The sequence below is a fragment of the Trachypithecus francoisi genome, unplaced genomic scaffold, assembly GCF_009764315.1.
Source record: "Trachypithecus francoisi isolate TF-2019V2 unplaced genomic scaffold, Tfra_2.0 Lachesis_group15, whole genome shotgun sequence".
Lineage (NCBI taxonomy): Eukaryota > Metazoa > Chordata > Mammalia > Primates > Cercopithecidae > Trachypithecus > Trachypithecus francoisi.
In genome coordinates this window covers 67,554,439-67,570,164 of record NW_022681460.1, presented here as the reverse complement: position 1 = coordinate 67,570,164, position 15,726 = coordinate 67,554,439, and positions in this window count along the sequence as shown.

Sequence of the window (15,726 nt, the reverse complement as noted above, 5' to 3'; positions counted from 1 at the left end):
TTCCTTTTTGTATTAGGTTGTGCTCATACTGCTAATAAAGACATACCCAAGACTGGGTGATTTATAAAGGAAAAAGGTTTAATTGACTCACAGTTCAGCATGACTAGGGAGGCCTCAGGAAACTTACAATTGTGGCAGAAGGGGAAATAAACACGTCTTTCTTTACATGGCTGCAAGGATAATTGTGAGCAAAAGGGGAGAAAGGCCCTTATAAAACCAGCAGATCGCATTCGAACGTACTCGCTATCGAGGTAACTGCCCCCATGATTCAATTACCTCCCACCGGGTGCCTCCCATGACACATGGGGACAATGGGAATTACAATTCAAGATGAGATTTGGGTGGGGACACAGCAAAACCATATCACTTTTAGTCCTTGCTTCCTTGAGGAATTTCTTTTTCTTATGTCCTGTACCTTCAGTAACCTCATAGCCATATCTTCTGTTAACTTCCCAGCACATTGTAGAAAACATTGCTTTTAACCATTACGTTAATGTTTTTAAAATAAGAAAGAAAACTAGATTTGGCAAAAAAAAAAAAAAAAGAAGAAGAAGAAGAAGAAGAAGAAGAAAAAGTTGTATAGTACTTCTATAATGTTTGTAGTAAAAGAATAGTTAATATTTTTATTATTAGAAAATTGAAGTTACTGGTGGTTTCCCAAAGCTGTGATCTTACCTTTTATATCTGTCTTCAAACTCCCTACTTTTCCCTAATCCCTGATGTTTGACTCACTTCAGACTCTCAGGAAAAGGATTTTAGATGTTAGAAAGTTTGGAGACCAAATACAGATTCATACACAGTTCCAAATACAAACATGGAAGTGAAGATGGCCAGAGATCTTACTATAAAATTAACCTACTTAGGAATATTTTAGCTTTCTGTATTAAAGACCATAAATTCCTGTCTTAACAAATACACGTATATGTTCATTATATGGCAAATGCCTGTTGATGCAGAAAGGTTGAGGATGTGATGTGCTGATAAACTGAGCATTCTAGAAATGAATTCACTACGTGCAACACATGAAATGAAAATTTCCATGTTCAATGCAGAACACTGAGCAGTATCACAAAGACTTTAATCTCTGGCAATCTAAAGGCACATCAGGGTCCACCCTCCAACCCTAGTCACCCATCTGGGCATCAGCTGTCATTGTCCAGTGTTGTGGTCCTGGAGATTAACCTGAAACTTCCTGATCTTACCTGTGACTGCTCTGGATATTGCACTGTTGAATCCACTCCCCAGTAACTATTTGTTCACTTCACATTTTTCCTTTATGCACAACGATCTAGTCAGAAATGGGTGGAGAGAAACCCCCATCACTGGGTTGCTTTCGTTGCTGAGATAACATTGGGACTGAGAACTGGGTCTTCAATGATGACTCATGAAGCCAGTGCTTCCTCCACACTCTCCTCTCAGTGGCTGTGGCTCTGGGAGCACATGTAGTGGCCTGGGCCTCATAGGTCACCACCAGCAGGAAAGCAACTGGCAGCCCAGCTCCTCTGAGGCCCATAGGTGCCATCTTTGTATACAAAGACCTGCCTGTTTTGTGTTCATTCCAAAATGAACAAAATCTGCATTTAAGAGCCTTTCTGCCTTCTCTGGCAACGTTATGTGTACTGAATACTACATTTATTAAGAGGAAAAGAGTAGAAACCTCCATGACGGTATTAGGCTACCTCTTCAGATAATTTATCCACATCTTTCAGATCCATTTAAACAATTCTTTTGTCCATGATTTAAATGTTACAAATAATGCCAGTGTTGAAATCTGAAAATGTATTTTTCACATAGCTGGCATTGCCATTATCTACTTATAATCCCACTGTCATTCTAGGCATAAAGTGTTCTTCTGCATAAAATGTTCTACTGCCTTTCTCTCTCTTCTCCACTTCCTGCCAAGCTTCCATTCCAATGTCCCTCCATTCCCTTTCCAGTCAGAGACCAGTCAGGACCAGCAATATGATGTTGCTTCTCTGCCTGCCTTGCTAATCTCTCCTGTGTCCATTCGCCTGTCTCTATACCCCTGCTATGATCCTAGCCAGGCCTGTGATTTTTAGAGCTGAAAAGAACCACCTGGTCCAAGCCTTTGCTTTCAAATGAGGAAAATCACCTACAGAAATGAAGTTAATGGTCCTTGCTTCAGGACTGTAGCTTGACTACGACCATAACACCACCTCTCTCTAGACCTATACACACCATCACACAGCCGGTCTCTCTCCACCTCAATACATCCTGCACAGATTTCAGGCTGTTCTTTCTGAGCCACTGCCACTAGGCTCCTTCTCGGCTCAAAACCTTTAGTGATCCTCCATTGCCTCCAGAAAAAAAAGCCAAATTTCTAAACCTCGCATTCAACCATCAATCTCACTCTCTTCCCAATCCTACCCTTTAGATACACTTTGCAACCAAGTAAACTGACCTGTTCATCCCCAGGTATTCTTCACCTGGCCAGGTGAGCTTTTACTCTCATACCTATGTGCAGGCAACTCACAAGTCTGGGTCCCACTCCTAGGTCAGAGCAAATGTTGAATGCCCCACTCTCCAAGAATGCCTTCCTGGTTCCCGCCAATTAAAAATCATCTCTCCTCCACTATCAGTGACACAGTTTCTCATTCATATCTCCCTTATGTCACCCTTTAGCTTGTATAACAATTTTGTGAACACACTCACTTGGATAGTCTCTGTAGGTCTAAAGTTTCTTAGAGAGAGGATCCTAGCATGTTCGACTTTTGCATACAGCACCCACAACTCTTTTACTTTTGCGTATAGCGCCCACAACTCTTGCTTATAGCACGCACTCACCTAGGATTCAGAAATGAACCAGTTTGTTCATATATTTTCAAGTTATTAACCAGTAAAGTTAGAACTCTCTAGTTTCTCAAAATCAATTGTTAACTTTTTGTTCATCCTTTTTGTTATATGCAGTTGAGATGGAGACTAATTATATTATTTTTGTTAGGATACACAGCTGAACTGTTAGGATAAACACTGCAACTGTCACACACTTGAAGGCATTTTAAATTAATTATATACTAGTAGACTTATTTGACATAAAGTGTAAAACAATGTAAAACATCAAATAAATAAAATTTTTCTTCTAAAGGAAGTCTCACCCCCACCCCCCAACACACACATTTACACACAAAAGACTCAAGTTATCATAGAGACTCATCAAACATTTACTGCCATCTTGTGGACAGACAGATGTTAGCAAAATACTCAAATGAAATAACAGCCTTTTATTTGCCTAAGCAGCCTCTGCTTAAATGTTGTATGATTAAACCAAAGGAAGCGGCCTCTTCGTTAATTAAACCATTTGCCCAGAAAGTGGTTAGTCAACGCCAAGGAAGCCTTTGTTAATTGTTCTTTATCATTACAGAACCCTAAAATGGCTGTCAGAAATGCGCATACAAATTATCTTCGCGTTCTCATTCCGAATATCCAAGAAGGGGTGGGAGCGGGGGTAGGTCAGGAAAAGGTGACTGGGTAGATTTGTATAGGCTTTACTTCCTGGAGCAAAAAAGCACAAGAAATCTTTTAATTAATGCATTAGCAATTAGCAGTTTGCACCCCAAAGTACACAATTTACTCTTGATGTTTCAACAGTCTCCTTGCTGAATTGCTCCCAAACAAGTAGACATCGAAGATGAAGAAATGCCTATTTCTCCATGTTACTATAAAATCCATATTTCACAGAAGGAACTACCAATGGCCATATTATTACCACTTGCATATTGGAATTTAAATTAATCCATAAGAAATGGGCATGACATAGGGATAACAAAAAAAAAATATTACTCAGCCTCCTGAGTAACTGGGACTGCAGGCAAGTGCCACCGAACCTGGCTAATTTTTGTATTTTTAGTAGAGACCAGGTTTTACCATGTTGGTCAGGCTTGTCTCGAACTCCTGACCTCAAGTGATCCGCCTGCCTCGGCCTCCCAAAGTGCTGGGATTATAGGCATGAGCCCCCACATCCATCCTGGAAGGTTTTCTTTCTATATTACATATAGTCCTTATTCAAATACAAAACTGGACCATGGCTCCACACATTTTCATGCTATTACTTTGTCTCCAGGGTACTTTATTGCCTTCTGTTGGCCTATAATGAAACTCATATGTGGCACTGAACTTATCTCAAAGAAATGATTTCCTATATGAATAAAACTAGACCTGAAAGAGAACCAACCAAGGTGTGTAGAGCAAAGCTGACCCATGTAGCAGGCACTTTCCCTGCGGTGTCCCCACCCCTCTGCCGTTCCCTGCTTTGGCTCTCTGGGCCTCAGGATCACTGTATTTTGCATTTCTTTCTTTCATCCTTGCCTGCTTCTGTTAATCATTCTAGGAAACTTGTTTGGACCTTAGCTGTCAGATAAGGCCATCCCCAGCAGTCAGAAAAGAATCGAATATTCACTTATTTATTCATGGAGCCAAAATGTATTGACCACTTACTAGGTACCAGTTTCTCTGTAGACATAATGATCTAAAGGTGCAGAATCACTTAGCTGCATCTGCTCAGACTGAGGGGCATCAAATAGAAGATAGGAACAGAATGGCCTGGTAGGTGCAATGCCAGAGGTCTGTGCACGGGGTTGGCGGTAGCTTGCTGTACTAGATGCAAGGTGCATGGGGAGGAAATCATGGGTGGCTGTCCTGAAGAGGTCGGGGAAAGCCTCATGCTAAAGTACCTTTGCTCCATATCAGGGAGCTTGACTGTTATGCTCCCGGAGAGTGGTGGTTGATGGTAAGTGACATGGCCAGACTTTCAATTCACTTCTTTGGGAGCAATAGAAGGGAGAGGATACATACAAAGGGATCAAGACTGGAATCAAGAAGAGTCGGCTGGACGCAGTGGCTCACACCTGTAATCCCAGCACTTTGGGAGGCCGAGGCAGGTGGATCACCTGAGGTCAGGAGTTTGAGACCAGCCTGGCCAACATGGTGAAACCACATCTCTACTAAAATTAAAAAATTAGGCAGGCATGGTGACAGACACCTGTAATCCCAGCTACTGGGGAGGCTGAGGCAGGAGAATCACTTGAACCCTGGAGGCAGAGACTGCAGGGAGCTGAGATTGTGCCACTGCACTCCAGATGGGCGACAGAGTGAGACTCTGTCTCAAAAAAAAAAAGAAAAGAAAAGAAAGAAAAAGAAAATAAAAAGAGTTGTTATGAAAGTCTTCCATTAATCCTGGCTACTGTGGTCATACCCTAAGGCAGGCAGTGGAAATGGAGAAGATGGATACTCAGCTCTTAAAGAGGTAGAAACAGCAAGGTTTAGTGACAGGTTGAATATGGAATCTGACTGCAAAGTGTTGACAATGACGCTCTGGTTTCTGTCTTGGGTGACTATGTGAAGTGTGGCGCTAGGAGGGAGAAAAAGTAATATCTTTTTCTCACCCATTGCAGTTCATGGCTGAGACACCTATCACAAAACACAAATTAACAAGAGGAAAGCATAGAGATTTATTTAACCTAACTTTTACCTGACATAGGAGCCTTCAAAAATGAAGACCCAAAGAAATGAGGATATCTGCGTATTTTTATGGACAGTCCTGCAGAAGTACGATTGCAGGACAAACCGGTATGATCTAATAATAATAAACTGGGGGAAGCAGAGCAAGGCCTGTTTGTTCAGATTCTTCTGGGCATCTCTGTGTGACAGCCTTTCCCCCCCAAGTACAGGACAGGAAAGGGAATAATTAATGGTGAAAGCTCTAAGAGGAAGTGGGAGGAACAGGGGAGTATTTGAAATTAGCTTTGAATGGAAGGAAAGATATCTGGAAGTGAGGTTACAAGAAATGATGGGTGTACATACAATTAAGTTTGTAGGTGGGAGGGTGAGAAGACTCTTCATTATCAACATGACAGTAATTAAATGCATCCTCAAACAGATGAGTTTGAAATGCCTCCTACTGTGAATAAACAAACTTGTTACGAAAACATCTCAGGAGACTCCTTGCAGGAAGGATGGGTAGATAGATGCATAGATTCCTCCCGGTTTCTGCTTTGCCTTTACTTCCCTAATTCTCACCCCACCCCAGGGCTAACCTATTTTCAACTCACAGTGGATCTTGCCAAGAGAGGAAGTGTTCTTTTTCTATATCCATTACTATTTTGTCTTCTTCATCACCTTCATCAGTACACATTTTCATGAGAATGCTTCCATGTTAGGTTTTGTGAGAAGCCATGGAGGCTGCATCCTGCCTTCTGTACATTGGTGATTTGACGGAGAGCAGTGATCTAGATGGTGGAGCTAAATATTAAACATATGACAACACCATTGATGACTGTCTCAATTCTGTATGTGTGTGTGTGTGCGCGCCCGCGTGTGTGTGCGTGCGCATATGTGTGTCTATACGTAAATTTGGGGAGGGGCGGAGTAATCATTGCCTCCATTTGCAAAGCTCAGTGCTGTAATTGGCTCTACCTTTTCATCCCAGGACAGTTTTGCTGACACACACCAATTACAGCTCCATTTAAGGCACCGAACTCTGATGTGTCGGCTGCTAGTATTGCCTGGAAACCAGTAGCGCTGTGGTCATTCTTCAGGCTGCCTTTATATTGTTCTGGTAACATCCCCTACTGTGAAGATTTTTCTGACTCCCTCTGCTACAAATGTAGGGGACACATACAATGCTGTCTCAGTCACTGTCACCTTTCTGAGCAGTACAGCCAAGCTATGCAATGCACGTGAAGTCAATTTAATAGGCATGACTGCTCTAGAACCTTTGGAGAAACAGCATCCTGGCCTCCTTACAAACTGTCTTTACTGGCCAGATTTCCACACTCAGAACCATCTCTGATTGTTTCTGTCCTGTTAAATCTGAAATTGAGCAGTTCAAATGACAGCAAAGTGAAGCTTTTTGCACGTAAAGGTGTTGAAACTTACTCTTGACAAGGTCTATTTTAGGCTTTCATTTCATGAAAGAAACATGATCCACAATAAACTTTGATGACCCCACACATCGATCTGTTAACAGGATCATCGCCTCATTTTCCTGCTAGAATCATCAAACACAATCTGTTCCTTTGCGAAGTGCTTTAAAAACATATAACCCTAATTGGAACTGTCTAGAGGTGTTTCGTTAGTTCTTTCAGCCCCTTCTTTAAAAAGTGCATATTGCTACTGATAAGCACAGAAACTTTGGAATCAGACAGACCTACTGACCAACTCAGATATGTCACTCCTGTCCTAAGCCTGTCTTCATTTATCAGAAGGCCAATAGTATTTGCCACCCTGTCACAACTGTGTTATCATCATGTACTGAAAGCCTGTAGGGAAAGTAACTAACACAGTGCCTGCCTCACAGTGAGGGCTTGGTGAACATTAACTTGGGTATAGACATTTTTCTTTTTTTCTTTGTTATATTTTCCCTTCAGGTTCCGGGATACATGTGCAGAATGTGCAGGTTTGTTACATAGGTATACATGTGCCGTGGTGGTAGTTTGCTGCACCCATCAACCCGCTGTCTAGATTTTAAGCCCCACATGCATTAGGTATTTGTCCTAATGCTCTCCTTCCCTTGCCCCCCACTCCACAACAGGCCCCAGTGTGTGTTGTTCCCCTCCCTGTGTCCATGTGTTCTCATGTTCAATTCCCACTTAGGAGTGAGAATATGTGGTGTTTGGTTTTTTGTTCCTGTGTTAGTTTTCTAAGAATGATGGCTTCCAACTTCATCCATGTCCCTGCAAAGGACATGATCTTATTCTTTCTTATGGCTGCATAGTATTCCATGGTGTATTTGGGCCACATTTTCTTCATCCAGTCTATCATTGATGAGAATTTGGGTTGGTTCCAAGTATTTGCTACAATTGTAAATAGTGCTACAATAAACATATGTGTGTGAGTGTCTTTATAATATAATGATTTATAATCCTTTGGGTATATACCCAGTAATGGGATTGCTGGGTCAAATGGTATTTCTGGTTCTAGATCCTTGAAGACTTTTACTGAGGGAAGACAAAGTGGAGGAGAAAGTAGAATACAGGTCCTGCAAAAGGAAAGAGCCTAGGTCTTGTTCTACTATATCCCTTACCGGCTACCATAACAAGGAAAAATTCCTGTGTGTAAAAAGTCTTGTGTCAGGCAGTTTTTTTACTTGGACTATTGAAATTTTTTTTTCTTTCTTTCTTTCTTTCTTTGTTTTTACTGTATAAATACTGTGACTCTTGCCACTGATCGTGTTTTCCTCTTCATATTTTATGCTAGAAAGCCAACCACAAGCAAAACTCTTTTTTGATACTAATCTCACTTCTGGCACTGTCTGATTTTCATGCACATTTTTTCTTTGCCTTACTTTTTGTTTTTATTTTAAATCTATATGAGACAGCTATATTATGTGCAACCATGTAAGCTGCTCTAAATCACTTTTTGGATAAGGATATCCTTGATAAAAAAATAAATAATGGATAGCCATATTTTTCCCTTTGGGTTCTAGTTTGGAGTAATCCATTATTTATCTCAGAACTCAGCAAGTCAGAATCTTGCTTCAAGCCAGCAAAATCATCTAAGAGAATGCCCCAGAATTACTATAGAGGTCACCTTTAGGCGTGAATGGACAATGCATTTCAAATGGCCCATTCATTCTGTCCTTGGCACAGATGCTGTTGTGCATAATTATTTTGATGCTAATATATGTGTATATATTTTCTAATGTGGATACCAGACTGAAAAATTGGACTGAGACCAATAATCAACAGATGGCAATCACTCGGGGTCATGACTATTCTGGGCCACATTTTCACTAGTGACTTTCAATTATATTCAGACTTATAGTCCCAATCTGGCCTGGCAGTATCTCCCCATTGTCTGCATACCCACTCAGCACCATCCCACTGTGACAGTCTGTGAATACTCTCCTTACAGGAAAAAAAACTTTCCTGTATGTGCCCACACAAGAGTCCCAAAGTAGAGATTGTAGAAAGATTTCACCATTGAAATATCCAGTGTTTTTATTTCTTAGTGTTATTACACTTAGTATAAGTAAGTGATGCTTCAAAACCTATCCTTTTTAAAAAGCATCTGTCTCAAAGAGTATCACTTGGAAATAGCACTAAAAACAAGTGTTGTAGGTCATTGCAAAAATAGATTTGACCTGTGTCAGTAATATTTGAATGATTCAGTTTAATCTCACACTTTGCTATTGAACACATATTCTTTTCAAACCACTCTGTGCTACAGGATGACAGCTCTGAAGGAGTCCATGATTCATGTGGGTACAACATTGTCTCATGATATGTAATATGGAGCACACAGTGATGATGATTTCCCACCATGCCTCCCTTTACTGTTTAGAGTCATATTCATGCAATAATAGGAACCAGCTGAGGCAGCTGTCACTCCCAGAGGCAGCTCAGTCATGCCCCATGCCCTTGGTTGGGACCTCATGAACAAGAGTGATGGGACCTCCAACTCAACCTAGATTAAGCAAAAATGGGGAATTTATTGGCCAATGTAATGGAAAACTCAAGGCCTGGAAGCTACTTCAAAATATTTTAATCTCATGGCTCAAACAATGTCACCAGGATCCCATCTTCCTCTCTCAGAACCTGTAGCTCTGCCTGCCTATGCTGGCTTCAGCCTCAAACACATCCTGGCCCCTTGGCAGCCCCAGAAGCTCTATTCTTACTTCCTTACAATTATGAGAGAAAAGGCATCTTCTCTTTCCCAGTGCTTCAGCACAAGTTCTGGGATTCATTCTGATTTGCTGAACTTGATCATCCCCATATTAGTTTGCTAGGGCTGCATAACAAAGTACCCCACACTGTGTGGCTTAAACAACAGAGATATATTGTCTCACAGATCTAGAGGCCTGAAGTTGATCAAAATGTCAGCAGAGCTGGTTCCTTCGGAGGCTGTGAGCCTCTGCTCCCTGCCTCTCTTCCAGCTTCTGGTAGCCCTGGCCTGTGGCTGGCTTTCTCTCTGTCTTCACATTATCCTCCTCCATGTGTGTCCAAGATTCCCCTTTGAGGAGGAGGAGGAGCGGGGGAGGAGGAGGAGGAAAAAATGTATATCCAAATAAGGCCACAGTGTGAAGTACTAAGGGTTAAGACTCCAACCCATCCTTTTTAAGGAAGACACAATTCCCCATAACAACCCCTAAACCAAACACTAATGCAAGAGGAACTAAAAGCACTTATCGGCCAGTTCTAGATCACTTGAGAAACCCCAGAGCTGGCGGTGGTGTCACCTCCTTAAATATAAGGGGTAAGAGAGAAAAAGGATTCGTTCTCCCAGGAAAAATCAGACTAATCTACCAAAAGAAGGAGGACCAGATGCTGAGTAGGCAAAAGCAATATTAATTACAGTAAATATTTACATCAAAATAAAGGCCTAAATCTTATTCACATACCTACGTCTGACCTACATATGAGTAGCCAAATAAATTACTGAGTGCATAAACTGTATTATTTAAATAGAATCGTAGCATTCACATTTCTCTCTACTACTACACTGATTAAGAGAAGTCTTGCATTTGAGCATCATTTTAATAAGGTGAAATTGCATTGGGCTACTTAGATGCCAACAATGGGGAGAGTAAATCTAACAAGAACAAGAAGACAATATTAATAGCCTTCTTCCATTGGTTACCAGAGCACAAAGCATCGATGGTTGAGGAGCTGAGGGATCGGCACGGCATCACCTTTGGCTGGTGTCTGTCTGGTCATGGATGAAAACAGGAAGGAGCATCTGTCAGGCAGGGACATTGAATTTACAGCAGGGGGTCTTCCTATCCCTCTCATGTCACGGTCAATGTTACACATCAAGCAAGGTATTTGTTTCCACTGAGCCTCTGTAGAGCTCAGAACCAAGCAGGCGTGTGGTCTCAGTGTCTGGCACACCCAGGAGTCATGCAGCACACCTCTTCATGCCCACACCTGGCAGCCAAGTGCCAGTTTCTTCAGGCCAGGCTCCAGGTGATCTTTACTACCCAATCAGAATTGGCTCAAGAAATTTAAGCCACCTGCCTTCTGGGCCTTAAAGTCTCCACTGGGCCTTCTGAGATTTCTTTTATTTGGAGTGGGGAGCGGGGTGGGGAGACAAGGTTTTGCTTTGTTGCTCAGGCTGGCGTGCAGTGGCATGATCACAGCCAGGCGCAGTGGCTCACGCCTGTAATCCCAGCACTTTAGGAGGCCAAGGCGAGAGGATCACTTGAGCCCAGGAGTTCGAGACTAACCTGGGCAACATAGTGAGATCCCTGTCCCTAAAATAAAAAAGTTTAATTAGCCAGGCATGGTAGCATGCACCTGTACTTGCAGTGACTCAGGAGGCTGAAGTGGGAGTATCCCTTCTGATATTTCTGCCCTAAGACTACTTCCTCTCCTGATCTCTCTTAGGCCCATCTTGTTCCTGGATGCTTATTTTATATGCATCCAAATATGCACAAGACATATATTCAGTTTCACCAAATAGTAGTTTTATTGTATGTAATAAATCCTTGGTGTAATAAATCCTTGGCTTGGTGCACTCTTACATAGATTAGAAACAGTATTCTTTATGTCAGTGAATGTCACCACTTCTGTCAACTACTTCTAGTTTCTATAGGCTCAAGAATGCCTTTTCTTGACAATGGTTCAGGATATAGGCTGGTATTCTGCCAGCCTTCTCACTGTTAGTTCATTTCTTTAATAGCATCTTGGTGAGAGTCTTTTCAGAACCCAGGAACTGCAGCCTCCACCCCTTCTATTAACTAAAAATCCCTGAATAACCCTGCATATGGTGCTGCCATGGCATTTGATAAATACCTTGCCAATTATTTATTTTGACAGGTTGAGCACATTAGTCTGTATTGAAACCAAGCTCTTGTTGTAAATGTCTTCCTACGGCTCTCTGGCGCTGTGTTAAGTGATCTACTGAACTTCTGCCACAGCAAACTTGGGGGAAATGAGAAAAGGGAAGGCACACTCTGAAACAAAAGCAGACAAAAGCAATTCTGAAAAGCAAGGAAAGGGACAGAACTCCATTGGAGGTCCTGGTGAATATATTTGTACCTTCCGTCAGCAAGTCTTGTGACTGTAAACTGCTTTAACTACCAGGATCAATAAAGGGCAAGGCCTTGAGATAGTAATTATGCTAATTGGCAGTGACTAAAAAACACGCAGGCTGCAGGATAAGCAGACAGTGTCTCGGGAGAAACAGACACATTTGTTAAGAAGGGCAAGGTCTGGTACCCTTCGTGAGACTTTTCCTATAATCAGTTTTCTAAGAAACACCACACGCATCAGCTAACTGAGTTCTTCCCTCAGTAGAAGATTGTACCAGGCACTGCAGAACAATATCAAAGAAAGAAAGAAAGAGAGACTCAACACCTGCCTTCTGGGAGCTTACAACTTAGCTCATTCTACAGGCATGCCCAAGCACTTGCACGCACATGCACACACACACACACACACAAATTGAAAGACATTTTTACTGTATAAAGAATTGTGAAGAACTGAGAATCTGGCAGACATGGTGACTCATGCCTATAATCCCAACTACTTGGGGATGCTGGGGTGGGAGGATCACTTGAGGCCAGGAGTTCAAGACCAGGCTGACCAACGTAGTAAGACTGTCTGTTTAAAAAAAAATTAAATTAGCTGGGCTTGGTGATGCACACCTGTAGTCCCAGCTACCAGGGAGGCAGAGGCAGGAGGATCACTTGAACACAGGAGTTGAAGGCTGCAGTGAGCTCTTATTATACCACTGCACTGCAGCCTAGGCAACAGAGTAAGACTCTATGTTAAAAGATTTTAAAAAGAGAGAACTAAGAACATAAATACTAGAGTACTAGCAAAATGAGAAGGGACCAAAGTCAAGTGGTTTGTAGGTACCATGTTTGAGACAGGGCTTTGACTGAAGACTGGATGAAGGCATCTCAAGGCAAGAGATTTTTGTTCTTGATAAAGAAAATTAAGAATCTCTGACACAGAAGCTTCCCAGTTGTCATTGTATTACAGTTGTCAAAAACGCCTTATTAGATGTGGAAGTTTAAAAACTGTCATTTACCATGTCCATGAATGTGACATGGATACTGCAATGAACTGAAAGTTTGTGTCCCCGCAAAGTCCGTATGTTGAAATCCTAACTCTCAATGCAATGGTATTGGGAGATGGGGCCTTTGGGAGGTGATTAGGTCTTGAGGGTGAAACTCCCACAAATGGGATTAGTGCCCTTATAAAAGGAACTGCAGAGAGCTCTCCAGTCTCCTTCTACCCTGTGAAGCAACAATAAGAAGACAGAAGTCTGCAACCCAGGAGAGGGTCCTCACTAGAACCCACCCATGCTACCACCCAGATCTTACATTTCCAGCCTTCCCAACTGGAAGAAATAAATTTCTGTTCTTCATAAACCACTCAGTCTATGGTACTTTATTATAGCAGCTCAAACTGACTAAGACAGACACTATCTTGGAACTGGTAATCAAACTAGTTAACCAAAGTGAGTGGATAGGTACCAAAAGAATAGACAAGCCAGTTGATTCACATTAATTACCTTGCTGGGTCACTGTGAAATTCTGAACTTTCCAATAAGCATTGACAATTAAAATTTTAGACAAAATTTTCTCTGATCATTTGATTTATATATAAAGCTCAAGTATGAATAAAGCCTAAATAAAACTTAATTAAATACATGAAAATTTAGACAGACTATTGGAACATCCTGGCTCTGTAAATATCAATTCCTTTATCTTAATTACAGCCTCAAATCACTAGCTCCAGTTATGAAAGATTACTTTCTCCAGAAACTAGACTACAGAATAGTAAGTAAAGTTTTCTATTATTTTATTCCATGAAAGAGATATGAGAAATCATAATACCACACTTATCCTAGGAATCATCTTTCAGTGTTTAAAGAAAATTCTGACAGTTCTGATTAAATAGGTCAGATCCAAAGGATAAGATTCACCATAGAGCTCTGGACTCCAATATATGTCTTTAAAAAGAATGTCCAAACAGCACTATCATGTTAAACACTATTTTGTGAATTTCGTGTATTGGGTGTTCCATGATGTTGGGTAGTGTAGAAAGAGACCTGAACTAAAACCTGTGATATAAGTCATTTCCCCTCCAAGGGCTGGCTGTGGCTTCCACTCTGCAGAAGGGGTGAAGTGGGGCAGGAAGAGTATGATCTGGATGATCTATGAGAGCTTTGGAGTTCTGAACAAATGTTGGAAACGGATTTAGGGAACATCTGTTTGCAGGGTTGCATAACTGCTACCAGCAGGAGGCAGCACGGCTCAGATAATTACTATTTCTTGCCCTTCCTCATTTAGGAAAAACCCATGGAAAATAGGGATCTACCCCTCAGCCTTCAGTGGTCCTGTAGCATATAATGGACTAAAGCCAAGGACTGCCCTTGTCTCCAAAGGGTTTGAGTTTTCAAGGCACAAATACCCGATAGGTGCACCGTCAACCACATTCCCCATGGACACCTTCAATGATGGTGTGACTTAGTGTTGACTTTCCTTTTTATCTTTGTCTTCTCTTTATTTCCTAGTTGTTTCTAGTCAGAGGAAGGATAGCTTTATACAGAAATAGGATTTTTTTTTAAGTAAGAATTCTTTACCAATCCTTCTTTCCCCAACATAAAGTCTCCTATTTGAAGTGGAGTTTGAGGTCAGGACTCGAGAGGCAGTGCCTTAAGAAAGCCACACGCTGTACAATGGAGAGCAGGGATGAAACCATTGTATGGAAGGAAATGACTCTTCCTTTTGCTAGGAAAGGAAAAAAGAAAAAGAAAAAAGCCATTAGCTGAGCAGTGCTGCCCCCTGCAGCTGAAAGGAAATGAGGAAAGAGGCTGAAATAATTGAGCTCCCTTGTTCTGTGAATTGTGTTTTCTTTGCAGGATTAAGTGCTTATTTAAAAATCCAACTTGCATTATAGCAGAATACTAAATTCCGTCTTCTAATTAATTTTTAAAGCTCAGATTTGATAGCAGGATTAATCTTAGCCTTATTTTCAAGACAATTTAAAAATAACTAGAGAACATTTGTTTCATTTAATAAAAACGTATTACCCTACAGTAAATTGCAATTCAGATTATACATTGAGCTTCCATTTGGCTGAAGTATGTGCTCTTGAAATGCTTTGTCTAAAATTGAGACCATTTGCCCATCAAACAAGAGTGTTTGAGGGCTTGAACATCCAAAAATGTTACCTAAAGAGTAACAGGAGCTGTTGTATAGAAACTGCCATCATCTGATAATTACAGCCACTTAAATGAAAGCACCTCTATCCACCTCTTTCTTTTCCTTCCATCTTCCTTTTCTTTGGGCGCTGTTCACATGCTGTCATAATTCCAGGGAGAGTTGCGTAGTGGAAAAAAACAAAAACAAAAAAACCCTGTGCTTTGAGCTAGGGATCCAGGGTGTAACACCCTACTCTGCCTTTTACAGTTTGTTTGACCTTGAACCAGCCACACAAGTATTTTGAGCTTATTTTTGCCATCTCCAATATAGGAGAAACAATAAGACCTATCTCACCAGGCTTTTTGTGAGAATTCACTGAGAAAACAAAGAGTTCCTAACAACCACTGGATGATGGTAGCTGGGGGACTTCCCTTAAGACAGGAAGTTGGCAAGATGGCTCTTGCCGACTTCCTGTCTTAAGGGGAGACAGGAAGGCTTAAGGGAGGCATCCTTCCTCTTCTCCGTATACACATATCGAGAAACAGAGGCTAGTTCTCCTCTTCTGTATGTGGACTGGCCTGAGTGACTAGTTTGACTGATAGAACCGATGG